We start from the raw sequence: 12,365 nt of genomic DNA, 5'->3' as shown, positions 1-12,365 counted from the left end.
CAGAGGAGGGGAGAGTACAATAACCAGACTTTAATTCGAGGTCAGTTTCTTCAATTCCCAGTTTTGGAGTCTTGCTCTTAAAGCACCAGGAGGCAGCATTGCATCTCTTAGTTCTGGGTAAGTGCATGCAATCACACCAGCCTCTTTAAAGAGTGGCTGAAATTTGGAGTGCTCGGATTCAAGTGCTCATGGTGGGGTTACCTGATCCTAATGGATAGCTGATCGGTCACTGTGAGTAACTATTGAAGGCAGCCAGGGCTTGTGCTAGCTCAAGCAATCACTCAATCGATCATATTTATTGAGTGCTTACTTTGCGCAGAGCAATGCACTAAGCGCTTGGGAGAGTACAGTATAAGAGAGTTGGTAGATACATTCCCTTCCCACAAGGGGCTTACAGTCTAGCGGGGGAGATGGTCATTAACATAAATAAATACATTACGGACATTGATAGAAGTGTTTTAGGTCTGAGAGTGGGGTGAATAAAGGGTGTAAATCTAAGTGCAAAGGTGACACAGAAGGGAGTGGGAGAAGAAGCAGTTAGATCCTGTCAAGAGCCCCATGTCTGTTGGTTAGAGTTAACGTGGATTCACTAAGCAGGATAACATTTCCGTCGCTTCCCCCTATCTGTCCATGCCTTCCAATGAGCCACCCAAATGATGATGATGATGAAGGTACTTACTAAGCTCTTGTGATATGCCAACATTCAGATCTAAAACTGTCTTTATCTGACATGGGGCTCACAACAACAGAGGGAAGTAGGATGGGCATTTTGTTCCCATTTTACAAATACGGAAACTGAATCACAGAAGGGTTAAATAACTTGCCCAAACTCACTCAGGAAGCAGTGTGACCTAGTGGATAGATCACAGTCTGGGAGTTCAGAAGGACCTGGGTTTTAATCCCACCTCTGCCACTTGTCTGCTGTGTGACCTTGGGCAAGTCACTTCACTTCTCTGCGTCTCAGTTCCCACATCTGTAAAATGGGGATTGACAGCGAGCCCCGTGTGGGACATGGACTGTGTCCAACCTGATTAGCTTGTACGTACCCCAGTGCTGAGTACAGTACCTGGCACATAGTCAGCACTTAACAAATATCATAAATACCCCGCCCCATACCCCCAAAAAACAAAATGAAAAAAAAAAAACAGCTCACATAGCCTGTACTGATGGGGCTGGAACTACAACCCTGGTCTTCTGATTCTTAGTCACAGAACACATTGAAAAGGAGCAAAATGAAAGGAAATGCAATAGGTAATCAATCAATCAATGGCATTTATTGAGTGCTTATTGTGTGGAGAACACAGTACTAAGCACTTGCGAGAGAACAATAATAATGATGGCATTTATTAAGCACTTACTATATGCCTTCCAGACTGTGAGCCCGCTCTATATGTTGCCAACTTGTACTTCCCAAGAGCTTAGTACAGTGGTCTGCATACAGTAAGCGCTCAATAGATACGATTGAATTGAATGAAATGCAAAGCACTGTTCTAAGCGCTGGGGAGTTTACAAGGTGATCAGGTTGTCCCACGGGGGCTCACAGTCTTAATCCCCATTTTACAGATGAGGGAACTGAGGCACCGAGAAGTTAAGTGACTTGCCCAAAGTCACACAGCTGGCAAGCAGCGGATCTGGGATTTGAACCCATGACCTCTGACTCCAAAGTCCGGGTTCTTTCCACTGAGCCACGCTGCTTCTCTTATAGTGGAGTTGGTAGACGCATTCCCTTCCCATATCAAGATTGGTAACTAGGATTGTCTCCATGAATGTCTCGTAGAGACTGTGTTCGGTGTGGAGGTTCCAAGGAGCTGAGGGCAGTGGAAGAGGAAGGAGGAAAGTCTCCTCCATTTTGACGGCTCCCTTCCCACTACAAGATGGGCAGATACTATTATGAGTCACTTCTCAGAATCAAACTATTATGAGTCACTTCTCAGAATCAAACCAAGTGTGATGGACTATTAGCTTGAAAAAAAAAAAACAGATTATATTCCAGTTTCCACCTGGGAAACCCCTGGCACAGGCAGAAATCTTTTTCCCAATCCAGAGTTGAATGCCATCAATACTACAACCCAGCCCACACATACTGCTCTAGCTCCCACTTGCTCACTGTGCCCTGGTCTTGTTTACCTCGCCATCAACCTCCTTCATATACAATAATAATAATGATGGCATTTATTAAGCATTTACTATGTGCAAAACACTATTCTAAATGCCGGGGGCATACAAGTTGATCAGGTTGCCCCACGTGGGGCTCACAATCTTAATCTCCATTTTACAGGTGAGGTAACTGAGGCCCAGAGAAGTGACTTGCCCAAAGTCACACAACTGACACATGGCAAAGCTGGGATTAGAACCCATGACGTCTGACTCCAAAGCCCAGGCTCTTTCCACTTCCATTCATTCATTCAATCATATTTATTGAGTGCTTACTGTGTGCAGAGCACTGTACTAAGTGCTTGGGAAGTACAAGTTGGCAACATATAGAGATGGTCCCTACCCAACAGTGGGCTCACAGGCTAGAAGGGGGAGACAGAGAACAAAACAAAACATATTAACGAAATAAAATAAATAGAATAAACATATACAAATAAAATAAATAGAGTAATAAATACGTACAAACATATATACATATGAGCCACACTGCTTCCCTCAGCTTCCTCCCTCTGGCCTGGATTTCCCACCCCTTCGCTATATATCAGACCTCTACTCTCCCCACCTTCAAAGCATTATTCAGGTCCCATCTCCTCCAGGAGGCCTTCCCTGATTAAATTCTCTTTTCCATGATTCCCTTTCCCTTCTGCATCATCTTTGCACTTGAATCTGTACCCTTTGGGCACTTGGTATTCACCCCACTCCCAGCCCCACAGCCCTTATGTACAAATCTGTAATTTATTTATTTATGTCTGTCTCCCCCTCTAGACTGGAAGCCAGTTTTGGGAAGGGGACATGTCTCTAAACCTATTATGTACTCTCCCAAATGCTTAGTACAGTGTTCTGCACATGGTATGTCCTCAATAAATACCATTGCTTGATATACATCCATTGCTTGATACACACTGAGAAACAGCATGGCTCAGTGGAAACAGCATAGGCTTGGGAGTCAGAGGTCATGGGTTCAAATCCCGGCTCCGCCATTTGTCTGCTGAGTGACTTTGGGCAAGTCACTTACCTTCTCTGGGCCTCAGTTTCGTCATCTGTAAAATGGGGATTAAGACTGTGAGCCCCTTGTGGGACATCCTGATCACCTTGTATCCCCCCCCCAGCACTTAGAACAGTGCTTCGCACAAAGTTAGCACTTAACAAATGCCATCATTATTATCAAATACCCCAATTATTGCTATTACTGTGATTGACTGGATTTCACTATTATCGCTGTCTTCAAAAAGAAAGGGGAGAAACCAGCCTGGAAACTATTTTGGGAAACTGTATTGGTTAAGCTCTACTGGAGAATCACTTATGCAATGGAGGAGAATCAATCAGTAGTATTTATTGAGCACTTACAGTGTGCAGACCACTGTACTAAGTGCTTGAGAGAATACAACAGAGCTTTTAGACGTGTTCCCTGTCCTGAGTGAACTTACAGTCTAGAGTGGGAGATAGACATTAATATAAATGAATACACTGTGGATAAGTACATAAGTGCTGTGCGGCTGAGAGTGTAGTGCAGTTCCAAGTACATTGGCAACCCGGAGGGAGAGGGAGTCGGGAAAAATCTGTCTAATTTTCTTAAGGTGAACAATTATGGAACCAACCCTTCATGTTATGTTATGAAAATTATATGTATATATATATATATATAAACAATTTCCCTCAATATAAACTCGGTAAAAAGCCAATTTGATTCTATATTTTGCCTGCAGAATTATGATATTTTTTCCCTCAAGATTACCCATATGGCCCCTTCCTGGAGAAACTCAACACATTCCCATCACACCAATTCAACACCACCTTTAGTACTTATTCTTTCCTCTCCTCTGCACTTATGTAACTCTGTGGTATTTCTTAAGTGTGCCAAGCACTTTGCTAAGCACTGGCATAGATACAGGATAATCACATTGGACACAGTCCCTGTCCCACATGAGGTACACAGATATATGTCAGTTTCTATATTCAATAATTTATTCAGTCATCACATCCAGTTACATTTGTAAGCTTTCCTCAGAGCTTTGTCCTTCCTCCAGCTTTCACAGATTGGAAATAATTTTTGTCTGTCCACCCCTGGTAGATTCTAAACTCCCAAAGGACAACAATTTGTTGCCTTGCTTCTGTTGTATTCTCCCAAGTGCTTATAACGGTGTTTTGTATTCAGCAGGTGCTCAATAAATACCATTGATGATGATGGTGCTGATGCTGTGAATGACTGCAGAGGCTACATTCTGAATTTTTTTTAAATCCAATTACACTAATTCATTCCAATTCATCAATTATTCTTATATCGCCAGTATGTTTTCTTCAGTGATACACTGCAATCAAAATTATTACTGTTTCTACTAGTGTGATGCAATTGGAAGGAATGCCCTCAAAGTGTAGAAAGGAAAATGGGACTAGGTAAAACCAGACTGATGTCTCCATTCTTTTGTCTAATACAAAAAATCCCAAGTCAAAATAAGAGGCAAGGATAATTAAGCAAAAAATGGGAACATTTTAGTCATTCATTCAATCGTATTTATTGGGTGCTTACTGTGTGCAGAGCACTGTACTAGGGCTTGATTAGTATTGATATTTATATTGATATTGATCTCTCCAGGTCTTTTGGTAGCTTGATGGCTGAAATAATAGCACTCTTGGTTAAGGCAAAGGATGGTATTTAGAAATTCCATTTCTGTTCAAAAATGTATCGCTCCCCTGTGAGCAGGGTTTTGACAAGGCCTTGGAAAACAAAGCCAATCAAGAGTCTAAAATATAGGCCCTGTAATTCAAGGATTTTTTTCCCAAAAACATATTTTATTACAACTTTCTTTAAAAAGATGTCTGATTTTAGAGGAGGCTTTTATATTCCAATCACTATTTTGGCAATGTTTCCCTTTTTTGCAGATTATCTCGAGACAAAATATTGTCGGTGTGAACTGAATTGCTCATTCACTTCAGTGACCTTTAAATTACTATTATTAAGCAAGTAGTCTAAGAATTTTTTTAATCCTCTAAAGTAGATATGTCTTGGAAGTAATTTGCATGATTAAAATATCAGGTAAATCAGAGAAAGTTCTCCACATTGCAGAAAGTCAGGCAGCAACCTACCCAGCTCTCCACAGGCAGTCTCCTCTTCTTGGGAGCATAAATGAGTTGCTTAGCTCAGGTACAGGAGTGATCGATTTCCTGCCTTTGCACTGGAAAGATGAGCAAATAATCCATCCTGTCATTGCTTTTGCACAATGGCACGAGCTGCTCTTGAACTCTGGCCACTCTGCAGGTTCTTATAAAATATCTCAGCTCCCAAATCCATTGTTACTGAGTCAGCAATCTGATCCTATTTTGGAAGTTTTCATTCCCCCCTATGATCCATCACCATGATGATGCTCTACCCCAAGTTGTAACTATCTAATAACACAAACCACTCATTTGAACCTGCCTGATCCATCCCTGGCCCGTTTCCGAATTCACCAGAAAGGTTAGTTATCTGTATTCATGATGTGGAGGGTATGCTGAACTGCCATTTTTATTAGGTAGTCACCTAATTGATACTGTATCAGCCTCCTTGCTGACCTCCCTTCTTTACTTCTCTCCCCACTCCTGTCTGTACGTCACTCTGCTGCCCAGATCATTTTTCTAAAGAACACTTTGGTCCACATTTCCCCTCTTCTCAAGAACCTCCAGTTGTTGCACCACCACCTCCACATCAAACAAGAGCTCCTTACCACAGGTTCATTCACCTCGTCCCCTTCTTGATTTCCTTACTTCTCTGATGTACTATTACCATCCAGCCTGCACACTTTGCTCCTCTATTGCCAATCTACTCACTGTACTTTGATCTCTTCTATCTTGCCACCGAGCTCTCATCCACACCATGCCTCTGGCCTGGAAATCCCTCACCACTCAAATAATAATGATAATAATTATGGTATCTGTCACACAATTACTATGTAGCAGGCACTATACTACGTGCTGAGGTGAATACGAGCAAATCGGGTTGGACAAAGTCCCCGTCCCACGTGGGGCTCACCCTCTCAATCCCCATTTTACAGATGAGGGAACTGAGGTCCGGAGAAGTGAAATGACTTACCCAAGGTCACACAGCAGACAAGTACCATGAACTTCTAACCCCCAGGCCCGAGTTCTATCACTTTCCCCAACTTAAAAGCCATATTAAAATCATATTTCCTCCTTCCCCAGCTAAGTCCTCATTTCCTCTTCTCCCACTCCCTTCTTTGTTACCCTTGTATTTGGATTTGCACCCTTTATTCACTCTACCCTCAGCTCCACAGCTCTTATGTACATAACCTGTAATTTATTTATTTATAATAAAGTCTATCTCCACCTGTAGACTGTAAGATCCTTGTAGGCAGAGATCGTGCCTACCAATTCTGTTTTATTGTTCTCTCCCAAGTGCTTAGAACAGTGTTATACAGATAGTAAGAGCTCACTAAATATTACTAACTTCTTTGTGCCTCAGTTCCCTCAACAAAAAATGGATTTTCAGCACCTGTGCTCTTCCTACTTAGAATATGATTATTTTATATCTACCCCAGTGCTTAGTACAGTGTTTGCCGCATGGTAAGTGCTTGACAAACACCACAATCATTATTAGTATTAGGAGTAGTAACAATATCTATTAATCAATCCCTGGTCACCCTGGTGACCAGTAGATATAATGCAGTGGGTAGATACAATGCTTTGCATTTACTATGTACCAAATAGGTTAGATCTTCCCTACCCACAAGAGGCTTATACTCTAGTTTACACTGTACAAAGATCTAGATTCAGATCTATTCACATGTTTTCAAGTGATGGAACTTAATTAGCCCCTCCTAACCAGCTTCCCCAGGCTGCCATACCAGGAGTTTCCTTACACAAAAGGCTCAGTCTCACTGGGCCAGGCCGAATCTGGGTTAATCTTTTGTTGAATTCACATGCTTTTTCATAGTTCAAGTCAATCTGTGCCCTGGGCAGCTTGTGCTAGGGGGGACTTTGCCACTCATGCTGTTTGCTATAATTCAGTGTGGGAGCCCTCCAGAGCTTGGTCTGAAGACAGGAATGGTGGTAGGATCCTATTCTGAGGAGAATCCCCCAATTTGACTCAAGAAGCTGTGTTGCTGGCAGCCACCTTCTCCCCAACCAAGCCCTTTGAGCTCTGGATCCCACGGGAGTGGTGGAGGGAGAGAGGGACAGACATTCAGGCCCAGAGCTCAGGCAGGGAACTCAGAATGTGCTGCCGATCTGGATGCCGGGGCTGGTTCCGAAGCAGAATGAACAGACGGCGGCTCCAAAAACTCAAGTCTCCCAGCCATGGGGCAATCCACGACGGTGGAAGCTTGGCAGTGGATTTCAGTGTTCAGATTCAGGTCAAGAGGGACACTTTTCATGATAAATTCCTTTGGTAAAAGTCCCTGCCCCATGCGGGCTGGGTACAGGAGATCAGTGAGACCTGAGAGACAATGTCAGCAGCATTGATAATAATGATAATAATATTGGCATTTACTAAGTGCTTACTATGTGCAAAGCATTGTTCTAAGCACCAGGGAGGTCACAAGGGGATCGGGTTGTCCCACGGGGGGCTCACAGTCTTAATCCCCATTTTACAGATGAGGTAACTGAGGCACAGAGAAGTGAAGTGACTTGCTCAAAGTCACACAGCTGATAATTGGCGGAGCCGGGATTAGAACCCACGAACTCTGGCTCCAAAGCCGGTGCTCTTTCCACTGAGCCACGCTGATTCTCTGTGGGATCTCAGAGATCCCATCTGCTGGTCTCTTTGGGCAGCAAATTCCCTGAGCAGATACCCAAGCTACCACCTAATCGTTCATATGGTCGGTGGGTCCATTTTCATCCTGGGATAAGATCATATTGCACATGGCTGGGGCTGTGAATAATAACTGTGGCATGTGGTAAGTGCTTACTAAGTGTCAGGAATTGTGCTGAGTGCTGGAGTCGATACTAACTAATCAGGTGGGACACAGTCCATGTGGTGCTCACAGTCTTATTCCCTATTTTTCAGATGAAGTAACTGAGGCACAGAGAATTAAAATTACCTTCCCAAGGTCACACAGCAGGCAAGTAGTAGAGCTGGGATTAGAACCCAGGTCCTTCTGACTCCTAGGACCGTGCTTTATCCAATAAGCCATACTGCTTTTCAACTCAAAACGCTTACCAAGACAGTTCATCACTTACTTCCCTTCTTAGCTTCTAACTCCTAGCTCAGACCACAGTGATGCATAATGCATTTCAGTTGGTTTTTTTTTTTAAAAAAAACTTGTTAATTGCAGCAAGAATATTTTGAGATTTGTTTATGGGCCTTAGGTTGCGGCCTAAAGCATCTTTCAAAATGATGCAACCACTTTGCATCTCAAGTTGGAATAACACCCAACATTGTTTATTTGTGTAAGTGAATGAAAAAAACAGCTTGTAGTGTTCCTAATAAGACAGACATGTTAGTTATGTGTTGCCTGTGGGTTTGATTTTTGTTCCTACAAGAGTTCAGAAGCTCCCTCTCTGCTTAGTAAATTACACGTTCCATTAAGGTTCCCTCCAGAAAGATGCAAGAGATTGAAATTTCTAATCTATTTCAAACCCTCCAAGAGTCATGAAGAATTCTCATTGACTCCTAAACCAGTTACTGCCCCCAAGGTACTGAGAACAGGAAAGGGAGAGGCATTTTGATTCCACACACAAACTGGCCTCCGGGAGTCAATACAGTTTACTGTGGCACTTTCTTAAATTTGAAAAGAATGGGGGAGTGAGTTAGTATGGGGAGCCTTGCTGCCAGTCTCAGGAAGCAGTGTGGGCTAGTGGAAAGAGCATGAAAAGTGAGATCACTCAGTCAATCAAGCGTATTTATTGAATGCTTACTATGTGCAGAGCATTATACTGTTTGGAAGGCTACAGTATAATGGAGTTGATAAACAAATTCCCTGCCCACAAGGATGATCTGGATTCTGAACCCGGCTCTGCTACGTGCCTGCTGAGTGACCTTTGGCAAGTCACTTAACCTCTCTGAAACTCAGGTTTCCTCTTCTGTAAAATGGGGATTAAATACTCGTTCTCCTTCTCCTTTAGACAGTGAGCTCCAAAGTGGGACAGAGACAGTATCTGATCTGATTACATAGTATTGATGCCAGTGTTTAGCAAAGTGCTTGGTCATGGTAAATTTCTAACAAATACTGCAATGAAGATGATAATAATAATGTCATTACTGGAAACAGAAGTGGGCATGGAGGTGTGGTCTGGACAGGGGAGAAATGACAGGGCAGATGAGTTACCCTGGTCTCCCGGCAGCAACCCACTATAGACCTCGGGCTGGAAAGTGGTGAAGTCAGTTTTACTCCCAAGGTCAGAGCCCAAGGGGAAACATAATAGCCTAGTAGATATAGCATGGCCCTGGAAGTTAGAGGATCTGGGTTCTAATCCCAGTTCTGCCACTAGCCTGCTGTGTCACCTTGGACAAGTCATTTAATTGCTCTTCAGTTACCTCAGTTGTAAAATGGGGTTCAATACTTGCATTCCCTCCTACTTAGGCTGTGAGGCCCATGTGGGAAAGGGACTTCGTCTTACCTGATTAAGTTGCATCACTGCAGCGCTCAGAGTAGTGCTTGACTCATCAAAAGCGATTAACAAATACCATAAAAGAAGCATTAGAGAAGTAGCATGGCTCAGGGGTAAAAGCAAGGTCGTGGGTTCTAATCCCGGCTCCGCCACATGTCTACTGTATGACCTTGGGCAAGTAACTTCTCTGAGCCTCAGTTACTTCATCTGTAAAATGGGGATTAAGACTGTGAACCCCATGTGGGACAACCTGATCACCTGGTATCCCCCCCAGTGCTTAGAAAAGTGCTTTGCACACAGTAAGTGCTTAACAAATGCCATCATTGTTATTATAAAAGAGTGGAGCAATCAGATCTCTGGGGAATACCATGAAATGGGATGTTGTTTCTGCTCAGTTCAACAAACATGAAGCCATATAAGCAAATCACCCCAGAATGCCAGTGTCACAGTGAAGATCTATGCATCTTCAAGTGAAAAAGTACAAACTCAGTCATCAGCATGGAGAGGACAAGTAGTAAGTTAGAGATCAACCGACATCTCTTGGTGATACATGTTAGTCATCTTTCAGTGGTTATGAATTACCTGGGAGAGGGGAAGGGAAAAAGCAGTGCACTCAACCCAGAAAGTTTCACCATAAGCATCTTAGATGGGATACTGCATAACCATGGAAAACAATGGGACGAGGCTCTGAGAACACCTAGATCCCCAGTAACTCCCCTCTAGTCCAAGAGGCCTTCTCTGACTTTCAAGAGCCTTCCCTGCCTAAGCCCTCCTTTCTTCTTCTCCCACTCCCTTCTGCATTGCCTTGACTTGCTCCCTTTATTCATACCCCCTCCCAGCCCCACAACACTTACATATAAGTGTAAAAGTAATTTATTTATATTAATGTCTGTCTCCCCCTCTAGACTGTAAGCTTGTTGTGAGCAGGGAATGTATCTTTATTATTATAGTCTACTCTCCCAAGTGCTTAGTACAGTGCTCTGCACACAGTAACCTCTCAATTAATACAACTGACTAGTCACCAACTAGAAAACCCTTCCCTGTATTTGAATGTTCTGAGAAGGAGAAAGTGGTATTTCACTCTGGACCCAAGATCAAGGTAAGCTTGTCATGTCTCATACTCACACAGCTCTTTACCATCGCAGAGTATCCCAGCTAGTAGCAAACTTGGACAGGTTGGGCCATGGGTCGGACCCAATCAGAGATGTGTTTATGAGGCTATGATTTCTGTATGGACTGTAGAAAGCTTTAGTCACGCAGTTTCAGCGCTTGCCCTTTGATGTCCCTTGGAGTAAACTCTGTCCAACAATCCTCATTTCACAGCCAGCAAATCTAAGAGAGCTCAAGGGAGTTTGATGATCTGACAGAGTACTTCATGAAATGACCCATGAAAGGAAATACTTCATTTTGTTCGAGGCATAGCACTTTCCTGTGTTTCATAGTTGAGTTTGTTTCTCACTCAACTGTATCTAAGTATGACAAAAGTAATAACCTGGACCTTTCTGTAGTCCGATCCCAACCAAGTGCACTACAGTGGAGACTGATTATAACTGCACCTCAAGCAGCACTGTGGTATCCAGTCGGTTAGACCATGCTGGGTGTGAAGCCTGGCTCCTCGGCTTGATTTCAAATCAAGTCCCAATGAGAATGCATTGCCCATAGCCTAGAGATGTTTAACTTCATATTTATTTCAGCAGGCCAACCCTGATACAGACATAGCTCTTCATGGAGAAGCACAGAAAAGTAGCATGGCCTACTGGATAGAGAATGGGCCTTGTAATCCAGTATCCTGGGTTCTAGTCCCTGCTCTGCCCCTTGTCTGCTTTGTGACCTTGGGCAAGACACTTAACTTCTTTGTGCCTCTGTGTCCAACGTGATTACCTTGTATCTATCCCAGTGCTTAGAACAGTGCCTGGCACATAGTAAGTGCCTAACAAATACCAGAATTCATTCACTCAAACAGTCTTCCAACAAGCTTTCCTGTCAATGGGAACGGTCCTCCTGCTTAGCACCATGACACAAGCATCTGATACTGACCCCTCAAGTTGCACTTTGTAAAAATAGCTACTTATCACCAAAACCAATAAAGAGCACACGGGTAAGTTCACTGTTGAACACCCATCAGTTCTAAGCATTTTAACGGACTATGTTAGCAGCACAGAAAATGCATCTATAATCAGAATTCCAGCCTGGAGAGAAGCCATAGTTTTAGTGGTTTCTATAACAATAATAATAATGATAATAATAATTATGGTATTTGTTAAGTGCTTACTATGTACCAAGCACTGTTCTAAGCACTGGAGTAGATGTAAGGTAATCAGATTGTCCCATGTGGGGCTCACAGTCTTAATCCCCATTTTACAGATAAGGTAACAGGCACATTAACTGGCTTGACCAGAGTCACACAGCAAACAGTGACGGACCAGGATTAGAACCCACATCCTCTGACCTTCAAGCCCGTGCTCTTTCCACTAAGTCACGTAAAACTTCATGGAAAATTTGTATCCCAACATTTCATACAACATTTTTAAGTCCCTCACCAAGCCCGCTCTTACATGAGAGAGGTACAAGCATTGGACAAGAGTTTATTACTTCCAAACAATCTACTTCTTATCCCAAGACAAAAAGATGAAATTCCTCAATTTTAGAGTGGATTTTCTCTCTCAGAG

General features: G+C 43.1%; 1 protein-coding gene across 2 annotated transcripts in view; it reads right to left on the bottom strand.

Annotated features, from left to right (window-relative positions):
- Positions 1-12,365, bottom strand: part of GRID2 (glutamate ionotropic receptor delta type subunit 2) — a 924,709-nt gene that overhangs the window by 250,299 nt on the left and 662,045 nt on the right. The gene's annotated exons all lie outside the window — the stretch shown is intronic.

Source organism: Tachyglossus aculeatus, chromosome 12 (assembly GCF_015852505.1).
Source record: "Tachyglossus aculeatus isolate mTacAcu1 chromosome 12, mTacAcu1.pri, whole genome shotgun sequence".
NCBI lineage: Eukaryota > Metazoa > Chordata > Mammalia > Monotremata > Tachyglossidae > Tachyglossus > Tachyglossus aculeatus.
Note: the sequence above shows the minus strand (reverse complement) of the source record. Positions and strands in the feature narration are given on the sequence as shown.